Consider the following 7500-nt stretch of genomic DNA (forward strand, 5'->3'; position numbering starts at 1 on the left):
GTATATAAAAAAAATTAGCTTGATTAAAACATAAAAGTGAAGACAAGGAGTTATTTACTGATTTGAATGGCTGGAAATAATGAGTTTTCAAAGAGGTTTTGAGAGAAAGGCAAGAAACAGCATGACGGACAGGAAACGGGAGTGAGTTCCATGCGGAAGAAGCCTGGAAAGAGAAAGTGCGTTTTCCATATGATCTGGTTCTGTAGGAGGGGATTTTTAAGAGACGGTCATCACCTGATGACCGGAGTTGGCGAGATGGAGAGTAGTAATGCAGAAGCTCAGAAAAGTAAGAAGGAGACATGCCAATCATAAATTTGTAGCACAGGAGAGAGAATTTGTAATCTATTCTTTTCTCAATAGGTAGCCAATGGATGGAGTGCATGAGAGGAGTGATATGAGCAGATTTGGGAGAGCGGAAGATAAGCCGTGCAGCATGGGTTTGGACTCTCTGAAGTCTGGATAACAAGTAGTTGGGGCATCGAGCGAGCAAAGAATGACAGTAGTCAAGCCTAGATAGGACCAGGGAACAGACAAAGGTTTTTGTTGCATCCCCGAGACAGAAAGTGCCGAATAGAGCCTATTCTACATAACTCAAGGTAACATATCTGACAGATCGAGAGGAAATCTGCTGTTCAAAAGATAGAGTCTGGTCTAAGCAAACACCAAGGTTGCGAACAATTTTTGAAGTTGGAACATTGCACCCATTTAACTGAACAGCTTAGGGAAGTGAGACAGAATTTAGCAAACGTTTAGGAGCAAGGAAAATCATTCCTGTGTTTTCGTCATTCAACTGTAATTAGTTGTTTGTCATCCACGATTTTATGTCAGCTATACATTGTTGAGTAGAGGTGATCATCTCATAAAGATGAGAGATTGGACCGGACTTGTAAATTTGGTTGTCATCCGAAAAACTGTGATTATTACCTGTCAACGCCACATTTATATTTTACACTACTTCTCTCCCACCATTGATCAACCCCAACTTTTGTCTGTACCTGTGAACTCCATCTTTTGTCTGTCACACTTCTTCCTTCCCACCATTCCTGTCCCTACCTGTCAACCCCAACTTTTACCTGTCACAGTTCTGTCCTCATATCATTACCTGTAGACCCTGCTTTTATATGTCAGACTTCTTCTCTCACATCATTACCTGTCAAACCCACTTTTATATGTTAGACTTCTTCTCTCACATCATTACCTGTCAACCCCAACTTTTACCTGTCACAGTTCTGTCCTCATATCATTACCTGTCGACCCCACTTTTATATGTCAGACTTCTCTCACATCAATACCTGTCAAACCCACTTTTATATGTCAGACTTCTTCTCTCACATCATTACCTGTCAAACCCACTTGTATATATCAGGCTTCTCCTCTCCCATCATCACCTGTCAACCCCACTTTTACATTCAGACTTCTTCTCTCACACCATTACCGCGCGCAGGTCAAAGGACCACATTGTATCCAAAATGAAGCAAGGTTTGCAGTGAAGATCTTACACCCTGTAGTGGCAGATAAGTGTCTTAAGCATTCTGCTGCCTTCCTCCTGTGGTACCATCATAACCATTATAACAATAACACTACATGGAATTCATCTCATACATGTGGACTCGCCTACCATATCAACAACAAAAATCTTGTTGCGAAAATGTCGACTTATGACAACAAGTGAACACCATAAGCTGACCCACTTTGTTCAATCCATCAAATTAATATCACAGTCACGAGGTACCAGTCTCATTCCGAACCAAACACCATCACAACACGGACTGTTTGTCCTGATTGGTTCCTACCTCGTCGTGGACCAATGGGAAAAGGTGGCTGGCACGTCACACATGCATGCTGCGTCTTGGGAGCCAAGTGGAACTGTATCAAACTGACAATGCAAGCAAATCATTCCGTTCAAAAAACACTTTTGCACACTGATCTTTGGCTTCGCTGCCACGCCACAAGTTAACTTTTTAGTGTATGTTGCAAAGGTTATGTGGCATAGATCTTTGCTGGGGCCTAGTCTGCTGCCGTGATCATTCTGAGAGCAGGGAGGTGGAGGGGGGGGGTTCTTATGTCAATCATTATCTGCCATCATTGGCTAGGATTTTTGTTTTTCTGTCCCATCATCTGCACCGATTCTAAGGCATGACACCTACACACCTCACTCCGAGTCCCCCATTACACAGCCACACCCAGGTTCGTCTGTCCATGTCAGTCTGGTTGGGAATGTTGGCTGTCGTACATACTGACTTTTCTGCGTCACTGCCTATGGACAAATCCATATACGCTACACCACATCCGCTAGGCATGGCCAGCAGTATAACCCAACGCGCTACTCAAGTCTTCAATGCATGCATGTATCATATATGTGTGAAATTTGCCAGAGGACAACTCTTGTGTTGTCGTGGGTTCTGTTTCAGTGCGAATGAACTGGCTTTTCTGCGTTCAGTTCTTTTTTGTTGTTGTTGTTGTTGCTGTTGATGTTGTTTGATTTGTTACTGATGACGGCTTATTGTAGAAGCTGGAGCTATCATACTGTGTCTGTGGGCTCCAGGATTGATTATTGTTTGTTTGTATGTTGTTTGTTTTTGTTTTTTTTTCCTTTCTTTCTCTCTTTTTTTTATGAGGTGGGGCTTGGGCCAGGATGTAGAAGTCACTGCGTCACCTCACAGAGTGCACGCCCTTGGCAGTAGATCTGTCAGTGTGTGATTGAGGGGTTGTTTTTTTTCGGGGTATAACGATATGGTCAGCGCTTTAGAACTGAATGATGAGAGGCAGTTTTTGCTGTGGGCTTTGACATGCTGAACGTTGAACTGGCGGGCCGAGAGCAATAACTTGGTCGACAAAGGATGAGTTTAGATTTACGACCCTTTTGTGGTTGGTTTTGTGTGTGTGTGTGTGTGTGTGTGTGTGTGTGTGTGTGTGTATGTGTGTGTGTGTGCGCGCACGCGTGTGTGTGTGTGTGTGTTTTGTGTCTGTGTGTGTTTTGCCGTTGTTTTATTGTTTGTTTTTTAAGCCTCTGGCCCCAATGGTCAGCACAAGAACAACACATGGACGCATTAGCGCGCGCTTATTCTCTCTCTCTCTCTCTCTGTCTCTCTCAGTGTCTCTCTGTCTCTGTCTCTGACTGTCTGTCTGTCTGTCTGTCTGTCTGTCTGTCTGTCTGTCTGTCTGTCTCTCTCTCTCTCTCTCTCTCTCTCTCTCTCTCTCTCTCTCTCTCTCTCTCTGTCTCTTCTAATTGCATACGTGTAATAAGCGCTGAAGAAGTGGGATCTGCTTGCAGCTATATCAACTGTTGTACTGTATCGTGTTGCATTGCTGTATTGTATTACATTTTGTCACAACACACTTCTCCGTGTCAAAGTCGGGCCGCTCTTCCCCGGGGAGGGCCACGGTGCAGCGTCAACAATGTCTTCATGTTTCTTTCTGTCTGCAAACGTCTTCCCTTTCCTGTGGAATTTTTCTACATCATTTTGACAGGGACAGCTGTTTTGTTGCCGTGGGTTCTTCTACGTGCGCTAAGTGCTGTGCTACACACGGGACCTTGGTTACACGTCTCATCCGAAAGACTAGGTACCGTGACCTTGGTGAAGTCCTCATTGTATTTGTGGTGGAAGAGAAAGAAGAAAAATGTACGATCCTGGGGTGGGTTGTATGAGCGAACGTAGCAGCTCTGAGTTTGCCTGGAGTCAGGAATGCTCCAAACAACACGTTAACTTCCATATACTAAGGGATGGACAGGTCTGAGGCTGAGCGAGGAAACAGAGAAGGACGGAGGAAGGTGGTTGACAGGTTATCTGTGGTGTCCTAAACGGTCACCCAGACTAAGGGGACAAATGAAGTGAAGTGAAGAAGGAACATTCTCAACTCCAAGCAAACTTAGCGCCACTGCAAAGATCGCTTCATGCAACCTGACCCTGCAGCCAATTGCATTGCTCGGACGGAAGAGCCCAGTATGGTCGTAACCCGCTACTAACTGTGTGTAGTATGGAACTGACCAATGGTGTAGTTCGGGTCAACGTAGGCATTTAGTCACGTGTAACTGTAAAAAAAATTAGAACCAAGCAATGCAACTGGCAACTGGACTTGAACCTCAAACCCCCACCTCACAAAGTCAGAAGGGTAGCAGAGGCAGACTTGGCAGGGTAGGAGAAAGCGCGCTGGGGAGAGGGTGGGAGATGGGGATGGGGGGGGCTGTTGTTGTTGTTGTTATTCCTCACATACCTTCAAACCACTTTCACCAACCTCACGGCGACTGGACGGCACAGCATGTGCGTTGTGACAGGTGATAATCACCGTGTGGAGTTGGTTGTCATGCAAGATGTATGGCCCTCACAGCCACGCCACACCGTGTCACTGACGTCACCCACCGTGGCTGCATGCTGCCCAGTTCAGTGTGGAAACCTCAACACGATGGAGCCCCACCTCCCCCCCCCCCTTCCCCCCTCCCCACCACCACCACCCCCATCCCACAAAGTGGGCAAACACACCAGTGGTTGTCGTCTACAACAACAGTTCATCTTCATAGATTATGATTAGGAAGTCAGCACAACACCTCAGTGAATCCCGTTTGCAGATTTACTTCAGCAGTTCCTTTTTCATAGATCAGAATTATGTTAAAGTCGGCAAACACATCTACCGTTCACCGAATTCCAAATGCATTCCAGTTGATAAACTGACTACGTGCATAAAAGAGAGAACAGACAGACAGACAGACCAGAACCGTATTGATTCTCCATCTCTCACATTGTCCGTCTTCATCAATATGCAGATTAGTGTTTGCGCTTCGTTCTGATTGGTTGATTATCTTTCCCTCCGAAGCAATATTTGCCAACTGCTTTATGATTGGTTGAAATGTTCTCACTGAACATTCCCGCCCTCAGATACGGAAGCCTCCTAGGGGGAGGGGCGGGGGGGGGGGGGGAGGAGGGGCGGGAGGCATCTATTACCGGGTGGTTGTGACAAAGACAAGTCGTGGACTGAGAATAAAATTCTCTGGCGATCAGTTCGAGTTAAATGATTTGCCACTGAATGGTTTGGTGGCACAGAAAGACAGAGAAAATGAGTGACTGATGCCATGGCACCTGGAGTAATAGAAGCAGCATTCGTTTTTTCATTAACCTATTTATTTGTTTATTTATACATTTATTTGTTATCTATCTATTTGTAGTCTATTCATTTGTTTGTTTATTGATTTATTAGCTTGTTATCCTGTTTTAACTGAGAGTTAACTGAGGGCTAAGTATCGCGTCAACACAAGGAGGTCAAGGTCCACATGAAGTCCAGACAAAAGACTGACAGCGGATATCCGCGTTTCGCTTCAAGCTTTTATCTGGTCTTGCCACACTGGCACTGAGCAATTACAATTACATTCGGCTCTCTGTACAAGACAGGCTTCAGTGCGCTGCCACAGTAGCAGCAACAGCAGCAGTAGCAGCATCAGTAGTAGCGGGCCTGATAGTTGCAACATTAGCAGCAACAGCAGCAGTAGCAGCAGCAGTAGTAGCAGGCCTGATAGTTGCAACATTAGCAGATACAGCAGCAGTAGCAGCATCAGTAGTAGCGGGCCTGATAGTTGCAACATTAGCAGCAACAGCAGCAGTAGCAGCATCAGTAGTAGTGGGCCTGATAGTTGCAACATTAGCAGCAACAGCAGCAGTAGCAGCATCAGTAGTAGCGGGCCTGATAGTTGCAACATTAGCAGCAACAGCAGCAGTAGCAGCATCAGTAGTAGCGGGCCTGATAGTTGCAACATTAGCAGCAACAGCAGCAGTAGCAGCAGCAGTAGTAGCGGGCCTGATAGTTGCAACATTAGCAGAAACAGCAGCAGTAGCAGCATCATTAGTAGTGGGCCTGATAGTTGCAACATTAGCAGCAGCAGTAGCAGCATCGGTAGTAGCGGGCCTGATAGTTGCAACATTAGCAGCAACAGCAGCAGGAGCAGCAGCAGGAGTAGTGGGCCTGATAGTTGCAACAGCAGCAGCAACAGCAGCAGCAGTAATAGCGGGCCTCATAGTTGCAACATTAGCAGATACAACGGCAGTAGCAGCATCAGTAGTAGCGGGCCAAATAGTTGCAACATTAGCAGCAACAGCAGCAGCAGTAGTAGCGGGCCTCATAGTTGCAACATTAGCAGCAACAGCAGCAGTATCAGCAGCAGTAGTAGCGGGCCTAATAGTTGCAACATTAGCAGCAACAGCAGCAGTAGCAGCATCAGTAGTAGTGGGCCTGATAGTTGCAACATTAGCAGATACAACGGCAGTAGCAGCAGCAGCAGTAGTAGCGGGCCTGATAGTTGCAACATTAGCAGCAACAGCAGCAGTAGCAGCAGCAGTAGTAGTGGGCCTGATAGTTGCAACAGCAGCAGTAGCAGTAGCAGTAGTAGCGGGCCTGATAGTTGCAACATTAGCAGCAACAGCAGCAGTAGTAGCAGGCCTGATAGTTGCAACAATAGCAGCAACAGCAGCAGTAGCAGCATCAGTAGCAGCGGGACAAATAGTTGCAACATCAGCAGCAACAGCAGCAGTAGTAGCGGGCCTCATAGTTGCAACATTAGCAGATACAATGGCAGTAGCAGCAGCAGCAGTAGTAGCGGGCCTGATAGTTGCAACATTAGCAGCAACAGCAGCAGTAGCAGCATCAGTAGTGATAGCAGTGATAGTAGTAGCAGCAGCAACAACAACAGCAGTGTAAGTAGCAGTATTGGCAGCAGCGACAGCAGTATAAGTAGTGATAGAAGTAGCAGCGGCAACAACAGCAGCAGTATAAGCAGAAGAACCGGTAGCAGTAATAGTAGTATTAGTACAGGGTTGACAGCAGCAACAGCAGTATAAGTAGTGGTGATAGCAGCAGCAGCAGCAAGAGTAGAATTAATAGCAGTACTGGTAGCACCAACAGTAGTAAAAGTAGCAGTGTTAGTAGCGGCAACAGTAGTAAAAGAAGTAAAGTAAACAACAACAGTATAAGTAGAAAAACCGGTAGAAAAACAGCAGTATAAGTAGTGATGGTCGTAACAGCAGCAACAACAACAGCAGTATAAGTAGCAGTAGTGGTAACAATAACAGCAGTGTAAGTAGCAGTACTGGTAACAATAACAGCAGTATACGAGCAGTATTGGTAACAATAACAGCAGTATAAGTAGCAGTAGTGGTAGCGATAACAGTAGTATAAGTAGCAGTACTGGTAGCAGCAACAGTAGTGTGTGTGTGTGTGTGTGTGTGTGTGTGTGTGTGTGTGTGTGTGTGTGTGTGTGTGTAGCAGTACTGGTAGCAGCAACAGCAGTGTGTGTGTGTGTGTGTGTGTGTGTAGCAGTACTGGTAGCAGCAACAGTAGTGTGTGTGTGTGTGTGTGTGTGTGTGTGTGTGTGTAGCAGTACTGGTAGCAGCAACAGTAGTGTGTGTGTGTGTGTGTGTGTGTGTGTGTGTGTGTGTGTGTGTGTGTGTGTGTGTGTGTGTGTGTGTAGCAGTACTGGTAGCAGCAACAGTAGTGTGTGTGTGTGTGTGTGTGTGT

The sequence above is a fragment of the Babylonia areolata genome, chromosome 4 (assembly GCF_041734735.1).
Source record: "Babylonia areolata isolate BAREFJ2019XMU chromosome 4, ASM4173473v1, whole genome shotgun sequence".
Classification (NCBI taxonomy): Eukaryota; Metazoa; Mollusca; class Gastropoda; order Neogastropoda; family Buccinidae; genus Babylonia; species Babylonia areolata.